The 18,403-nt window shown below is 40.7% G+C and overlaps 2 long non-coding RNA genes and 1 pseudogene across 2 annotated transcripts; all 3 read left to right on the top strand.

Annotated features, from left to right (window-relative positions):
• Positions 1-1,949: 1,949 nt before the first annotated feature.
• On the top strand, positions 1,950-18,340 carry LOC125140656 (annotated as a pseudogene).
• LOC125140657 lies at positions 7,754-9,998 on the top strand. Its single transcript, XR_007139868.1, has 3 exons — positions 7,754-8,197; positions 9,540-9,606; positions 9,938-9,998. It is a non-coding gene; the product is annotated as an uncharacterized LOC125140657 (long non-coding RNA).
• On the top strand, positions 10,412-15,062 carry LOC125140658. The gene is made up of 2 exons (XR_007139869.1): positions 10,412-10,785; positions 14,428-15,062. It is a non-coding gene; the product is annotated as an uncharacterized LOC125140658 (long non-coding RNA).
• Positions 18,341-18,403: the final 63 nt, after the last annotated feature.

The raw sequence follows: 18,403 nt of genomic DNA, 5'->3' as shown, positions 1-18,403 counted from the left end.
GTGTTTCCTCTCTCTGACATCAGTGTGTGATGTGGTCGACTCTCATCAGAGACAGGAGGTGGAGCTCTGTTCATCTGTCACACACCACAGAGACAGGAGGTGGAGGTCTGTTCATCAGTCACACACCTCAGAGACAGGAGGCGGAGCTCTGTTCATCAGTCACACACCTCAGAGACAGGAGGTGGAGCTCTGTTCATCAGTCACACACCACAGAGACAGGAGGTGGAGCTCTGTTCATCAGTCACACACCACAGAGACAGGAGGTGGAGCTCTGTTCATCTGTCACACACCACAGAGACAGGAGGTGGAGCTCTGTTCATCAGCTCTGACGTTATTTTGATATATATGGAGAAAGTGAAAGATGCCTCATCTGATTTGTTATTGAGGCTGTGTGATGATTTCCTCTCGTCTTTCTAATAAGGTAACAGTGAGTGTGATTGGCGGCCGTCTCTCTCCCTCTGTCTGTCTCTCTGTCTGTCTCTCTGTAGGGGGCTGAATGAGGGGATACACTTCTCTCAGTCTCTCTGGGCGAGTGGAGGTGAACACATCGTGTACAGCGAGGAGGAAGATGGAAATCTGTCTGACTTTAATTCTTCTCTCATCCACACTCACACTCACAGCAGCTGGTAAGTTCACACTGATTATTCACACGAAAACATCACACACTTCTCACTTTAACAGTAGGGACCAGTTTTAATCATGACATGAAGAAAGGTTCCTGGAGTGATTGTAACTTTATAAACAGTGAAAGTGTTTTATCTTTATAGAATATAAAAAGCTGTAGATGAGAGTACACACATCATGCTCAGGGTTTGTTCTGAGGCCTCACTTATAAAATCAGCTCCAGATTAATGTTTAGAGTTTAGATATGATTTATTGTGAGTAAAAAAAAAACTGAACTAACATAAGTGTGTGTGTGTGTGTATGAAGTAACGTGACGTGACGTACGGCTAAGTACAGTGACCCATACTCAGAATTCGTTCTCTGCATTTAACCCATTCAAAGTGCACAAACACAGCAGTGAACACACACACACGGTAAACACACACCCCACACACACAAGCTGCGGTGTCCGGGGCGCAGTTGCTAAAGTGTACTTCAGTCGTGGCCGGACCGAGATTCGAACCCCAAACCTTAGGGTTAGGAGTCAGACTCTCAAACCATTAGGCCACATGTGTGAGTATGTGTGTATGTGAGTGAGAGTGAGTGTGTGTAAGTGAGTGTGCGTGTGCTAGTGTGTGTGTGTGAGTGTGTTAATGAACAAATGTGTGTGTGTGTGTGTGTGTGTGAGTGTGTGATTGAGTGAGTGTGTGTGTGAGACATAGTGTAAATCTCTCTCTCTCTCTCTCTCTCTCTCTCTCTCTCTCTCTCTCTCTCTTGCTCTCTCTCTCTCTCTCTCTCTCTCTCTCTCTCTCAGCCAATGTGAGGTTGGTGAATGGTGGAAGTCGCTGTGCTGGGAGAGTGGGGTTTCTTCATAATGGAGAGTGGGGATCAGTGTGTGGTCTTGGCTGGGATATGAACGATGCAGCGGTGGTGTGTAGAGAGCTGCGCTGTGGGGAGGCTGTAAATGCACCACAATTCGGTCACTTTGGACCAGGATCAGGACAAATCTGGATGGTTGATGTGCGCTGTAGAGGATCAGAGTCGACACTGAAGGACTGTCAGCCAATTGGGATGGGGGGACGTTATGGCTGTAGACATGATCATGATGCAGGAGTCACCTGCTCAGGTAAACTTCTGTGTTTAGAACAAACATTACTATTAGTTACATTATTATTATTAATTATTTTAGTTTTGAGCAATAAATAAACTTTATTAAAATTTATCTAATATATTTTAAACACAATAGGTAATTTATTTAAACTATATTTGATAACATTCTAATGATTTCTTTATGTTCTGTCTTGTTGAAAACAATATTTACACAATTAAATAAAACACAGGTCACAGAATGCCGAGACTCACTGCTGGTCCTCACCTGTGCTCTGGGAGAGTGGAGGTGTTTCATGGAGGTTCCTGGTACACAGTGTGTGATGCTGACTTTGACCAGCAGGATGCAGAGGTTGTGTGTCGAGAGCTGGACTGTGGGATTCCTGTGAAGGTTCTGGGATCAGCTGCTTTTGGATGAGGGGAGGGTCAGGTGTGGACAGAGGAGCTTCAGTGTAGAGGAAAGGAATCTGAGATTACCTTCTGTCCAATATAATCTTCACTCAAACACTCAACCTGTTCCCATGACAACGGTGTGGGATTAATGTGTTCTGGTTATGTATCATCACGTAACTTCTGTTTAAATAGAGACCAAGTAGCTGTCAATCAAACTTTAAGGTTCCTGTGTTAATGTTCCTCTTTCACTGAGCTCTCGGCTGTTTGTTCAGGTTACACAGAGGCTCGGCTGGTGAACGGACCGGACTCCTGTTCTGGTCGAGTGGAGCTCCTGTACCTCGGTGTGTGGGGCACAGTTTGTGCTGTAAGCTGGGATATGAGAGCTGCAGATGTTCTGTGTGCACAGCTGGATTGTGGGAGTGCTGTCGCTGTGGTGGAGGTGGACTGGTTTGGGGAGGGGGGTAACCACATCTGGGCTGATGTGTATGATTGTCAGGGGAAGGAGACACACCTATCACAATGTGGCATCTCATCATGGAGTCGAGCTGCATGCTCTCATAAACATGATGCTGGTGTCATCTGTAATGGTAAGATATTAACGTCACATACACCAGGTTACTGAATAAAGTCAGAGTTCTTTACAATATTTAAATGACCTTCTTCTGCTTCAGGATCCTCTGTGGCACTTCATGAGGGGCGAGTGCGGTTGTCTGGAGGGAGTGAGTGTCAGGGGGAGGTGGAGATTTATTTCAGGCAGGACTGGAGGAGAGTTCTCCTGGACTCGTGGAGTCTGTCTGAGGCGTCTGTGCTCTGCAGACAGCTGGGCTGTGGCTCTGTGCTGAACTACCGCTCCTCTCCATCCACCACTGAACACAAACACAAGTGTGTAACAGGTTTCAGCTGCTCTGGGAGTGAAGAACATCTGAGGAACTGCAGCAGTGCACAAGCTGAACATGTCAACTGCAGCTCAGGGGAACAGCTCTACATCACCTGCTCAGGTGAGCGACACATTACCTTTGTTTTTATCAATCTTCTATTAAAGTTGTATTAAACTTTATAAATATTTTATAAAGTTATATTAGTTTTGTTTAATTGATGAAATAAAAAAAAAATCACTTTAAAAAAACTTTTATTTTTTTTTTTTTTTTTTTTTTTTTGCCTCAACGCAGGTATCTTTAACCCCACCAACAGCTCCATCAGGCTGGTTGGTTCTGGGGGAGACTGTGCAGGAAGGCTGGAGGTTTTCCACAGCGGCTCGTGGGGGACAGTGTGTGATGACTCGTGGGGTATTGAGGATGTTCAGGTGGTGTGCAGACAGCTGCAGTGTGGAGAGGCCCTCAGTAACCACATACAAGCCTGGTTTGGTCCTGGAACTGGGTCCATGTGGCTGAATGAGGTGGAGTGTGAGGGGAACGAGACATCCCTGTGGAACTGCAGATATCAGCTGTGTGAAGAGGGTGAATGTGGACACCATGAGGACGTAGGAGTCGTCTGCTCAGGTACAGTGTGATGACTGACAATAAACCTGTTAGATATGTATATGTTTTATTTCAAAACTTTGGCCCAAAGTTCCTGAAATTCAACATGATAGTAAGGACTTGTTTATAAATGTAATCCATCTTAAATATATTTTTACATAAAGATAATTTTACACATATTTAACTGTGTGGATAAAACAGGACGTTTTCAAATGAAGTGTAAGTCGTCCTTCTCTCACCAGAGTTTAAAGAGATCCGACTCACAGAGAGCTGTGAGGGGAATCTGGAAGTGTTCTACAATGGAACCTGGGGTAATGTGTGTTGGATGATCAGATGGATGATGAGACGGCAAACATGGTGTGTGGAGAGCTGAACTGTGGAAGACGTGGCAGTCTGACAAACACTGAAGCACGAGTAAAATCTGCTCCTAACTGGCTGGATCATGTGAAATGTAGGAAACACGACTCTAATCTATGGCAGTGTCCATCTTCACCCTGGGGACAGAACAGATGTGATAATCATAATGAAGTGGTTCATATTAATTGCACAGGTAAGAGGACTCTCTCTGTATACTAGTTTATACAATGCCATAGAATTTGTGTAAATATTTAATATACAATAAGAATGAGGGAAAAGTCTGTTTTGTATGTTTTATTACTGTAGAAGATGGAACGTCTCTACGTTCTCAAAGGACATGCTCATCATTTCCTCTTCAGAAATACTGCTCAAGTAAGGACAATTAAATCTGTTCCTTTAGTCACAGTTACTGTTTTCACCAAGAAGATCATCGTTTTTATAATAAATAATGATAAGTTTTTCATATATATAAATAGTAGCTATAAATAGATGTTCCTTCACCAGTGTCTCTTTTCTCTCTCTGGAACCTCCCTCCATAAATGTTAAATTAACTTTAATCACCATCTTTTGACTAACCACATTTCAGCATTGAGTGTGTTTGTGTGATGTGTGTGATGTAGAACGCTGGTCTCTCAGGCTGAGTGGAGGAAAGGGAAGCTGCTCTGGGAGGTTGGAGGTGTATCATAACTCTACGTGGGGCTCCGTTTGTGATGATCAGTGGAACATCATGAACGCTCAGGTGGTGTGCAGACAGCTGGGCTGTGGGTCGGCGCTGAGTGCTGATGATCGGGTTGGTTCTGGTGAAGGGACTTTCTGGCTGAACAGAGTGAAGTGTCGAGGGGATGAGATTCACCTGTGGGACTGTCATCATTCCCTGAAGAATCACACTGACTGCTCTCCTGCTGGAGTCACCTGTGCAGGTCAGAGGGGTGTGCTAACTTTTCAGCTTTCTGTCTCAGTGATAAGACTTGATAACTTTTATTTAGAATCTTAGATGTTTGATTGAAATCTCAGACCCTGAACTGTAAACACTGATCAGCATGTCATAAACCTTATTGAGTAACAGTTTATTTTTATTGTGAGACAAAGTGTTTTTCTTTCTGTGAATACAGACATATCCACTGTGTCCACTGCTACACCCACCACCACCACCACCAAATCAGGTGTGTATTTGTTTATTATATTATTTATCACTGTTCATTAAGTTCTAAATATTTCTGATCACAGCATCATATCAAGATCCTCTTCTGTGTTTTTGACCTCAGTAAGAACTGGACCTCCATCCTTCCCTCCACTGGTTCTCTATGTGTTGGGAACGCTGCTCTTCCTGGCCTTAGTGCTTCTGCTGGTACTGTTTTACCAGAACAGAGTGCTCAGGAGAGGTACCTCACTTTCACACATTTTATTATTATTTTATTTAAAATCTCATTCTCATATTATCATTTATACTGTAAATACATTTAATATTATATTATATTGTAATTATTATTATTATTATTATTATTATTATTATTATTATTATTATTATTATTCCCCACTTTCAGTTGTCTTTATAACGAGGCATAAGTCTGAGCCTGAGGCAGTCTATGAGGAGATCAACCACAGAAACATTGCTAGAAGAAGCTTCACACAAAGAGGTGAGTGATATGTGGACTGTTCTACATCACACTTATTGTATTCTAATTAAACTTCTAGCTGAAATTCACTGCATAAAAATGATCAAATCACTCCATACAAAATACACACCTCAATGTAAACTCAGTGATTAGAGCAATATTTTCCCCCAAATCCAGTGTGATTTATTTCTTTATGACAAATAAATAAAAATAAGCTCAATGTGTGTGAGAGGAAATGTGCAGTTAGAGTGTATGTGGTGTAGAGACAGGATTCTGCTGATAAACATCTATTAAAGCTTCTGTTTTAGTGCAGGTGTGTGTGTGTCTGTGTGTGTGTGTGTGTGTGTGTGTGTGTGTGTGTGTGTGTGTGTGTGTTTGTGTTTGTGTCTATATATGTGTGTGTGTGTCTGTGTGTGTGTGTGTGCGTGCATGTGTGTTTGTGTTTGTGTCTATATGTGTGTGTGTGTGTGTGTGTGTGCATGTGCATGCGTGCGCTCGTGCATACGCGAGCGCGAGTCTGTGTATGCGTGTTTGTTTGTGTGTGTGCACGTGCTTGCGTGCGCTCGCGCATACGCTAGCGCGTGTGTGCGTGTGTGTGAGTGTGTCACTGAGTGTGCAGACATTCTTTATATCCGATTCTTAAAGCAGAAATGGAGACACAAGACACACACTTGACGCAAGACACACACTGGACACAAGACTCACACTGGACACAAGACACACACTGGAACACAAGACACACACTGGAACAGAAGACACACACTGGACACAAGACACACACTGGAACACAAGACACACACTGGACAAAGACACACACTGGACACAAGACACGAGACAAGGAAATCTTAATCAGAGAACATTATGGTGTGGGTGTGGGGGGGGTGGCGGGCGGATGATTTATTTGAAGCAGCGGAGTTGGGTGACGTTTGAGCTGAAGCGCACATCTCTAGTGTGTCTGATTTCCTGCACAGGTGCATCCCTCCTCTGTGTGTGTGTCTGCGTATGCTCATGTGTGAGATGGTTCCCTTGTATTTATGACAAATAATTAAAAATAAAAATTTTGTATTTGTGTATTTTAGTGAATGGATCTCAAGAAAAATGAGTCCCCATAAACCATGGTGGTTACTGTGTGTCCTGATAAATAATTTAATCTGTGTGTGTGTGTGTGTATGTGTGTGTGTGTGTGTGAGTATGTATGTGTATTTGTCTATGTGTGTGTGTGTATGTGTCTGTGTGTGTGTGTGTATTTGTCTATGTGTGTGTGTGTATGTGTCTGTGTGTGTGTGTGTGTGTGTGTGTGTGTGTGTGTGTGTGTGTGTCTGTATGTATGTGTGTATGTATAAGTATGTGTGTGTATGTTTTTTATTAATTTTATTAATTTTGTTTTATTAATAAATGAATAAAAGTTAATTTAAAAGCAGCATCTGTTCAGCAGCATTGTGTTACATTCAGAACGCTCTAACTGCACCGAATGCACTGTTAAAGAACCATCCATTGACCATATCATCAAGATGAAAACTAATATTTAGTATAACTGTAATTTGACGATCGGGTGTGTGTGGGGGGGTGTTGTTATTTAAAGCAGCGGATTTGGGTGACGTTTGAGCTGAAGCGCAGATCTCTAATGTGTCTGATTTCCTGTACAGGTGCATCCCTCCTCTGTGTGTGTGTGTGTGTGTGCGCTTGTGTGTAAGATAGTGAGATGATGATGATGTGTGTGTGTGTGTGTGTGTGTGTGTGTGTGTGTGTGTGTGTGTGTGTGTGTGTGTGTGTGTGTGCGTGCGCTTGTGTGTAAGATAGTGAGATGATGATGATGTGTGTGTGTGTGTGTGTGTGTGTGTGTGTGTGTGTGTGTGTGTGTGTGTGTGTGTGTGTGTGTGTGTGTGCAATAATATGTGTGTAAGATAGTGAGGTGATGCCTGTGTATTTATGACAAATAATTAAAAAGAAAAAATTTGTATTTGTGTATTTTAGTGAATGGATATCAAGAAAAATTAGTCCCCATAAACCATGGTGGTTACTGTTTGTCCTGATAAATAATTTAATCTGTGTGGTTCAGGAATGGGAGAATGGGTCTATGTGTGTGTGTGTGTGTGTGTGTGTGTGTGTGTGTGTGTGTGTGTGTGAGAGTGTGTATGTGTGTGTATGCTTTTCTGCAATAAAAATCAACTAACTGTCTGAGATTTTTTTAGGGTGTGTGTGTGTGTGTGTGTGTGTGTGTGTGTGTGTTCTCACATTTCTTACTTTGTTGGGTCCGGTCACCGGGAGCACACCAACGGTGTGGGGCCCAACTACGTTGTGGGGTCCAAAATGCCGGACCCCACAACGTTTTTTCATTTTAACATGCTCAGGATACTCCCCTGATATGCCTAATGTGTTTTTTTTACTTGGCCCACAACGTAGCAAAAACTGGGTACGAGTGTGTGGGCCCTCGGTTCTCGAGCGCCCCCTCGGTAGATTTGGACCTGTCCGATGGTCCCGGAATGTGTGTGAGCTCACACACACTCTTGTAATTTAAATAAAGTTTTATTGAATAATACGATGTCAGGTGGTTATTACGAGATTTGCTGCTGTGAGAGAAAGGAATTATGGATCTTCATCACGAGGTTTCACAGACAAAGGACCTGCTGTTATGAGTAAGAGGTGAGTTAAATTTAAGATTGTTCATCTTTTATTATTAGGTTCCCAGTTACATGTAGCTATACTACAGTAATATACAAGGGGAAAGTATACATACTTATCACACGACTCTTATATTGGGTACGCACTACACCGAGCCCCGATGTGAGATTAGCTGTAGCGCTAGCGTTAGCTACAAACACGGCTAGCGCTAGCGTTAGCTACAGACACGGCTAGCGCTAGCGTTAGTAACCAACACGGATAGCGCTAGCATTAGTAACCAATACGGCTAGCGTTAGCGTTAATAACCAATACGGCTAGCGCTAGCGTTAGCTACAAACACGACTAGCGCTAGCATTAGTAACCAATACGGCTAGCGCTAGCGTTAGCTACAAACACGGCTAGCGCTAGCATTAGTAACCAATACGGCTAGCGCTAGCGTTAGCTACAAACACGGCTAGCGCTAGCATTAGTAACCAATACGGCTAGCGCTAGCGTTAGTAACCAACCCGGATAGCGCTAGCATTAGTAACCAATACGGCTAGCGTTAGCTACATCACGGCTAGCGGACGCTAACCAGCGCTAGCTGTGTTTTTACTAATAAAGCGAATAGCTTGTACATTTATTCATTAATATTTAGTTATTTAAACTTATTCATTTATATATCAAACTGCGTAATTATCAAATAATAGCCCAATTAATTCTGAATGAACCCCAATGTAACTCAGGTCCTTTTAATGTTTAAATGGCTTGGGCCCCATATGGTGCTTTTGTCTGTCCATCATTAACACTTTTAGACACAGAGTTGTTTACAGGATCTTACAGTTGAGTAACTCTTTCATTTAATCACATATTAAACTGCATTCTGGTGTTATTCCCCTTCTAAACTGGATCAACAAGACCAGTATGTTTGTAAAGATGCAGTTATAAAAACATAAAGGACCATTTGTCTAAAACAGCAGACATAGAAACAACAGGAAAAGGTACAATTAATATATGACATTAGCTCTGTTATAAATCCCCCTTCATGGGCATTATCAGGGTTTACAGTGGCAGTTGACAGGTGGAGGAATGTTTGTTGTAACATTGCAGTGTCTATTATAATTTCTAATAGTATCATTTCTTCATTATGGTTTGTCTTTGCTTTTATGGCTAATGTCAGTTGTGCTGTGACTTGGGAAATTAAATAATGCCATCAGTCCTGTTATTTTTTTAATTACAAACACTATCTTAAGTTAAAATCACAGCACACCTGACTTTACTGCCTTTAGTTTACAAGGTTTGACTGTTATATGAATTATAGTTTTTTAGGAGGCATTTTTTTCATGCTGGCTACTTGTGTAACAATTTGAAAATATTTTTATAGACCCATAATGTTCAAAAAGAAGATCAGAACACGGCAACATCATACATACTGTCAAACAAAAATGGTGGTAAGCAAAATTCTTTTTTTTTTTATTTAATATGCTTCAGTTTTCAGCATCAAAACCTGTCTTACTACATGCATAATTGTACACATTCTCATCTGAGGTTGGTTTAAGACAAGTATCTAAAATGAGATTGCTTGCAGTCCCCTACATGTTATTGTGAGACCTGTTGTAACTTCTATAAAAGCCCCTGACAGGCCTCTGTTTTATGCTGCATCTGTTATATACTGCTGTAGAAATGATTTTGCATGAGGTTACTGTTGGAACTTCAGTGTATCTCCACATTCATGATAACTAAGAATGAATTACATGCTCATAGTATTGTTCTGTCTTTCAGGTGACTAATAAGCAGCCTTCTCCTGTGGCAGCAGACTCCAAGATGGTCTCTGATCTGAGTTCCCAACAAAAATCCCAGGGGGAGGAAGCTACAGTAACACACAGGTAATGGAACAATGTGTAGGCTGTCTTTACTATTCATGTTGAATTGTACCCTATGTAGTTCCACAACCAAGACAGGCAGTTGCTCATATTGGTATTTTGACTTCACTTTACAGAGTAGGTCATTGGGTATTGGATTTATTCTGACAAACACCCTTTCAGATGTCTCTAGTCAGACTTACACACGTACGTTTCTAGTGTTGCCCTTCTGGGGCCCACCTGAACAGATTTGTAGGTTTTGTTGTTCGACTTATCTTCACACACACACTCTTGTTTCTAGTCTTGTCCTTATGGGGCCCTTCCGATTGGACCTCACTTTAAGTGATTGTATTTCATTTGGACAACAATTTTCAGCATCAAAACCTGGCTTATTACATGCATAATTGTACACATTCTCATCTGAGGTTGGTTTAAGACAAGTATCTAAAATGAGATTGCTTGCAGTCACCTACATGTTATTGTGAGACCTGTTGTAACTTCTATAAAAGCCCCTGACAGGCCTCTGTTATATGCCGCTATATGCTGCCTCTGTTATATACTGCTGTAGAAATGATTTTGCATGAGGTTTCTGTTGGAACTTCAGTGTATCTCCACATTCATGATAACTAAGAAGGAATTACATGCTCATAGTATTGTTCTGTCTTTCAGGTGACTAATAAGCAGCCTTCTCCTGTGGCAGCAGACTCCAAGATGGTCTCTGATCTGAGTACCCTACAAAAATCCCAGGGGGAGGATGCTAACACACAGGTAATGGAACAATGTGTAGGCTGTCTTTACTATTCATGTTGAATTGTACCCTATGTAGTTCCACAACCAAGACAGGCAGTTGCTCATATTGGTATTCAGATGTCTCTAGTCAGACTTACACACGTACGTTTCTAGTGTTGCCCTTGTGGGGCCCGCCTGAACAGATTTGTAGGTTTTGTTGTTCGACTTATATTCACACACACACTCTTGTTTCTAGTCTTGTCCTTATGGGGCCCTTCCGTTTGGACCTTACTTTAAGTGATTGTATTTCATTTAGGCAACAGTCTTCAGCATCAAAACCTGTCTTACTACATGCATAATTGTACACATTCTCATCTGAGGTTGGTTTAAGACAAGTATCTAAAATGAGATTGCTTTCAATCTCCTACATGTTATTGTGAGACCTGTTGTAACTTCTATAAAAGCCCCTGACAGGCCTCTGTTTTATGCTGCATCTGTTATATACTGCTGTAGAAATGATTTTGCATGAGGTTTCTGTTGGAACTTCAGTGTATCTCCACATTCATGATAACTAAGAAGGAATTACATGCTCATAGTATTGTTCTGTCTTTCAGGTGACTAATAAGCAGCCTTCTCCTGTGGCAGCAGACTCCAAGATGGTCTCTGATCTGAGTACCCTACAAAAATCCCAGGGGGAGGATGCTAACACACAGGTAATGGAACAATGTGTAGGCTGTCTTTACTATTCATGTTGAATTGTACCCTATGTAGTTCCACAACCAAGACAGGCAGTTGCTCATATTGGTATTTTGACTTCACTTCACAGAGTAGGTCATTGGGTATTGGACTTATTCTGACAAACACCCTTTCAGATGTCTCTAGTCAGACTTACACACGTACGTTTCTAGTGTTGCCCTTGTGGGGCCCACCTGAACAGATTTGTAGGTTTTGTTGTTCGACTTATATTCACACACACTCTTTTGTTTCTAGTCTTGTCCTTATGGGGCCCTTCCGATTGGACCTCACTTTAAGTGAATGTATTTCATTTGGACAACAATTTTCTGCATCAAAACCTGTCTTACTACATGCATAATTGTACACATTCTCAGCTGAGGTTGGTTTAAGACAAGTATCTAAAATGAGATTGCTTTCAATCCCCTACATGTTATTGTGAGACCTGTTGTAACTTCTATAAAATTCCATTAAAGGCACTGGGCTCTGTTATATACTGCTGTAGAAATGATTTTGCACGACTATATTGTTGAAACTTCAGTGTATCTCCATATTCATGATGACTAAGAATGAATTACATGCTCATAGTATTGTTCTGTCTTTCAGGTGACTAATAAGCAGCCTTCTCCTGTGGCAGCAGACTCTGAGATGGTCTCTGATCTGAGTTCCCAACAAAAATCCCAGGGGGAGGAAGCTACAGTAACACACAGGTAATGGAACAATGTGTAGGCTGTCTTTACTATTCATGTTGAATTGTACCCTATGTAGTTCCACAACCAAGACAGGCAGTTGCTCATATTGGTATTTTGACTTCACTTTACAGAGTAGGTCATTGGGTATTGGATTTATTCTGACAAACACCCTTTCAGATGTCTCTAGTCAGACTTACACACGTACGTTTCTAGTGTTGCCCTTCTGGGGCCCGCCTGAACAGATTTGTAGGTTTTGTTGTTCGACTTATCTTCACACACACACTCTTGTTTCTAGTCTTGTCCTTATGGGGCCCTTCCGATTGGACCTCACTTTAAGTGATTGTATTTCATTTGGACAACAATTTTCAGCATCAAAACCTGGCTTATTACATGCATAATTGTACACATTCTCATCTGAGGTTGGTTTAAGACAAGTATCTAAAATGAGATTGCTTGCAGTCACCTACATGTTATTGTGAGACCTGTTGTAACTTCTATAAAAGCCCCTGACAGGCCTCTGTTATATGCCGCTATATGCTGCCTCTGTTATATACTGCTGTAGAAATGATTTTGCATGAGGTTACTGTTGGAACTTCAGTGTATCTCCACATTCATGATAACTAAGAAGGAATTACATGCTCATAGTATTGTTCTGTCTTTCAGGTGACTAATAAGCAGCCTTCTCCTGTGGCAGCAGACTCCAAGATGGTCTCTGATCTGAGTACCCTACAAAAATCCCAGGGGGAGGATGCTAACACACAGGTAATGGAACAATGTGTAGGCTGTCTTTACTATTCATGTTGAATTGTACCCTATGTAGTTCCACAACCAAGACAGGCAGTTGCTCATATTGGTATTCAGATGTCTCTAGTCAGACTTACACACGTACGTTTCTAGTGTTGCCCTTGTGGGGCCCGCCTGAACAGATTTGTAGGTTTTGTTGTTCGACTTATATTCACACACACTCTTGTTTCTAGTCTTGTCCTTATGGGGCCCTTCCGTTTGGACCTTACTTTAAGTGATTGTATTTCATTTAGGCAACAGTCTTCAGCATCAAAACCTGTCTTACTACATGCATAATTGTACACATTCTCATCTGAGGTTGGTTTAAGACAAGTATCTAAAATGAGATTGCTTTCAATCTCCTACATGTTATTGTGAGACCTGTTGTAACTTCTATAAAAGCCCCTGACAGGCCTCTGTTTTATGCTGCATCTGTTATATACTGCTGTAGAAATGATTTTGCATGAGGTTTCTGTTGGAACTTCAGTGTATCTCCACATTCATGATAACTAAGAAGGAATTACATGCTCATAGTATTGTTCTGTCTTTCAGGTGACTAATAAGCAGCCTTCTCCTGTGGCAGCAGACTCTGAGATGGTCTCTGATCTGAGTTCCCAACAAAAATCCCAGGGGGAGGATGCTAACACACAGGTAATGGAACAATGTGTAGGCTGTCTTTACTATTCATGTTGAATTGTACCCTATGTAGTTCCACAACCAAGACAGGCAGTTGCTCATATTGGTATTTTGACTTCACTTTACAGAGTAGGTCATTGGGTATTGGACTTATTCTGACAAACACCCTTTCAGATGTCTCTAGTCAGACTTACACACGTACGTTTCTAGTGTTGCCCTTGTGGGGCCCACCTGAACAGATTTGTAGGTTTTGTTGTTCGACTTATATTCACACACACACTCTTGTTTCTAGTCTTGTCCTTATGGGGCCCTTCCGATTGGACCTCACTTTAAGTGATTGTATTTCATTTGGACAACAATTTTCTGCATCAAAACCTGGCTTATTACATGCATAATTGTACACATTCTCAGCTGAGGTTGGTTTAAGACAAGTATCTAAAATGAGATTGCATTCAATCCCCTACATGTTATTGTGAGACCTGTTGTAACTTCTATAAAAGCCCCTGACAGGCCTCTGTTATATGCCGCTATATGCTGCCTCTGTTATATGGTGCTGTAGAAATGATTTTGCATGAGGTTACTGTTGGAACATCACTCACACAACAGGCTCCATTCAATTTATATGTGAATTTTTAACTTGAAAAAAAATTATCTTCCAATTAAAACATGAAAAATATGTTCAATAAATTTTGCTGTCTTGTGTAGCAATGTACGTAGAATCTACTCCAAATTTTGTGTTTCTAACTGTCGCAGCACAAAATCTGTGGAGATTTACCTTCAACAGCTATTTTTAGTAGTTGGTCAAGAATGGGCTAACTTTTTTTTTCTTTCTACCTAGGTAAACAAGCTGTTACAAAAAGAATCTGGGCACCAGAAGAATGTTCTGCAGTAGAAAGGCATTTGAGAAGGTTCTTAGTGATGAATGAAGTACCAGGTAAGGAAGACTGTCAGCAGTGCATTGCTGCAGAACCTGAAGCCCTTGGAAGCAGAGAGTGGAAAGTGGTAAAATATCTCGTTAAATACCGCATTGCTTCCCACAGGAGAAAATTACAATGAAAGATTGTAAGATTTGTCTAAACACTTTAATGTGTGTAATGTTAATGGTGTTTATTATTTTGTATTAGTGTTTTTGTAGATTCTCATTGTTATGGAAGCTGTATGATCTTTCTTCTCCTGAAAGCTGTGTATAACAATGGGTACACACAATGTTCTGGACCTGAATTTATGTGATCCTTACATTTATTATTTGTTCGGGTCCTGTGATCAGGATCACACCAGTGAAAGCTCATAGGTTTTGACAAAGCACACTGTGATTGGTGTTTTTCTATTATTTTGTATAGTTTTCACAGGGTTGATCTGAAAGATGTATATTTTATTTACTTTTTTTTGTACTGAAACTGCCTGCACACTATGTTCTAATTTATGTGGAACTGCCTTTTTTCAAATATAAATACATGCTTCTTGAGGACAAAACCTGTTGTTAAGAGACTATTTTATGCCATGTTCGATGTAAAATATTACTTTTTGTTAGCCTGGCAAAGCCTGATTTTAACGCAGTATGGTGTTTGAGAGGTTTGATTTGGAAATTCACCATGAATTTGGACCAGGTTCATTATCATCGTGTTCATACCCTGTCTAGTTATTGATGACAATCAGGTATGTCGGTTGGTGCAAAATAAATGGATATGGGATGTAGAGGATGTAAATTAGAGTAAAATCCCTGATGCAGTCCTGGATTTAATCAAGTTCAAACCAAGAAACTCTTAATATCTCTAGATAATTTTTTTGGTCCCTGCTAAGCTATAAAAACTTGAAATATGTGAGTGTGTGAAACTGGACCTCACAAGGGTACCCCGCTAGAAACTGGGCCTCACAAGGGGCCAAAATCCTTTTTTGAAAAAGTTTAGTATTTTAATAAATTGAAGTGATAGTTATGATTAGGATTTTTTTTTGGTCATGCCTGATTTTTTACAGAGTTGTAGAAGCATTGGAAAGGGTGGACCCCATAAGGGTACAAAAATGAGGTGGACCCCAGAATGTGAGAAATGTGAGAATGTGTGTGTGTGTGTGTGTGTGTGTGTGTGTGTGTGTGTGTGTGTTTGTGTCTGCTTTCCTGGACAGGTGCATTTTCCCTCTCTCCCTCTATGTGTGTGTGTGTGTGTGTGTGTGTATATGAGGGTGTGTGTGTATGTATTAGTGTGTTTGTGGGTCTGTGTGTGTGTATTCGTGTGTGTATGTGTGTGTATGTGTTTGTGTGTTTGTGTGTGTGATTTTCTGCAATAAAAATCAAGTAAATGTCTGACAGGTCCTGGACAGGTCCATTTTCCTTCTCTGCCTCTGTGTATGTATATTTGTGAGTGTCTGTGTGTGTATGTATGTGTGTATAAGTGTATGTATGAGTGTGTGTGTGTATGTGTGTGTGTCTATGTGTGTATGTGTGTGTCTATGTAAGAGTGCGTGTGTGTACGTGTGTGTTTGTATGTATGAGTGTGTACGTGTACGTGTGTGTGTCTATATGAGAGTGTGTGAGTGTGTATGTTTGTGTGTCTGTTATGTATGAGTGTGTTTGTGTGTTTGTATGTATAAGTGTGTATGTGTTTATGTACGTATGTGTCAGGTATCAGCACGGATCTGTCAAGGATCCACGCAGACTTTTGGCCATGTGCGTTTGTGTTTGTTTGTGGCACGTGATTGCCCCGTCTTTGTCTACTCCTCCCGGTCATCACACCTGTTCCGCATTGTGTGTGATTGTCCCTTTCTGTATATATGTGAGCCACGTTGCCGATGGCAGCGCGGATTCATTAAGATATATTTATTATGTACGTTAGATCCCCGTGTCGTGCGGATTATGTTTTATTTCCCTTATGTATTAAACCCCTTTCATTTGAAGCTATCCTGCGTACGGGTCTGTCTCCAATCCTCCTCCGTCCGGGCAGTGACAGTATGAGTGTGTGTATGTACAGTATGTATAAGTGTGTATGTGCGTATGTGTGTATGTATAAGTGTGTGTGTGTGTGTGTGTGAGAGAGAGAGAGAGAGAGAGAGAGAGAGTGTGTGTGTGTGTGTGTGTGTGTGTGTGTGTGTGTGTGTGTGTGTGTGTGTGTGTATGAGTGAGTGTGTGTGTGTGTGTGTGTGTGTGTGTGTGTATGTATAAGTGTGTGTGTGTGTGCATGTGTGTGTGTCTGCTCTTCTGAACACGTCTCCTGACTCTCCTGCTCTCCTCTAACAGGAAGTCTCCTCTCTGAAGAACAGCATTCTGGGTATGAGCATGTGGATGATGAGCTTCTCTCAGGTAAAAAAGACCAGAGTGTGAGTTTGTCTAACTCCATTAACTGAAAGATATTAGAATTAAAATTAGAAATCAGAAATGACTACATTTGTCCTTTCTGAGACGTGATTATGATGTAGTGTGTAGAAGAATTATAGTAACTCCAGTGTTTTAATGCTGACACATGAGATCTCACCATCAACCTTATCTTACTTTAATCTCCTGAAATCCATCTGATCAAATTTATCAAAGCTTCTTTGGATGAGGATTTTATTGAGTATAAATGTGTTTAAAAACCCAAAACTAACACATTGTTCTTTTTACAGTAAAGTCTGGGACCAAAGAAAAGGCTGAGTATTATGATGATGTCATGGACACCAGTGACATCATAAGTGGGTGCAGTTGTTAAGTCATCACATAAATTTACTGAGTTGACATTAAACCATGAGGTCAGAATGTGATGGAGCTGTTTGTACAGAGTCTCTGCTTTTATTTCATTTAGGTGATCCAAGAAGAGTCGACCCACCAGAGGACTACGATGATGCCGTCACTGCTGGACCCATCCCTGATAACGTGGATGGTGTGGTTCTGTTTTTGGATTTGTTTTAGAAAGCAGTATAAATTAAACACACACACTGTCAATACGTTTGTTTATTGGTTTGTGTGTAGTGACGTTTTTTACACGTGTACGATGTCATTTTGTATTGTGTCATCAAACACACAGTGTACAAACTGTCACTTCAGTAAACTTTAAATATCTTTAAATATCTGTGTTTTGGTGTAGAGGATGAAGCTGAGAATTATGATGATGCCATTACAGCTGATCAGAAGTCAGTTATACTGACAGGTATGATAATAATGGGACAGTGTGGCATCCACAAGCATCCAAATGATCATTAATGACATTGATGTGGATTTAATAGCTTTTATCTCTACATCCTGACAGAGGACGTGTCCGAGAACTATGACGATGCAGTTACCACTGAAACAAACACAAACATCATCACAGGTAAGTTTTTTTATGAAAATTTAAGGAATTTATTTACCTAAAAATTTTATACAGTAAAACTCAAGCTTTGTGGCTTAATTCCATTTTAGTACTCTGTTGAATTCTGTGTTCTGATTGGTCAGTAGGTGTTGATTAATTTTCTATAACAGCAGCTCTGACAGTACTGCAGATGTAAACCACAGGTTTCTATTAATGATCCAATACATTGTGGTTTCTATAGTAACAGCTCATTTACCGGAACTTAAATTCACATGCATTTATATTAAAAATCTGTGTGTTCATCAACATGGTGAAGTTTTCTGTAAGAAAATAATTTTTTATTGTTTTACAGATTATTTAAAAACACTGCTTCATCACACCACCCTGTAACTCAGTACTTTACTGTAACACCAACACACACAGCGGTTCATTATTTATTCATTTATTTGTTCATTAGACAATCCAGAAGATTATGATGATGTCATCACTGAGGAACAGGATGTAGGAGAGACAGAAGGTGAGCGACTTCCTGTTTATTCTCTAATGTACATAAGTTCA

The sequence above is a fragment of the Tachysurus fulvidraco genome, unplaced genomic scaffold (genome assembly GCF_022655615.1).
Source record: "Tachysurus fulvidraco isolate hzauxx_2018 unplaced genomic scaffold, HZAU_PFXX_2.0 HiC_scaffold_68_np12, whole genome shotgun sequence".
Classification (NCBI taxonomy): Eukaryota; Metazoa; Chordata; class Actinopteri; order Siluriformes; family Bagridae; genus Tachysurus; species Tachysurus fulvidraco.
Note: the sequence above shows the minus strand (reverse complement) of the source record. Positions and strands in the feature narration are given on the sequence as shown.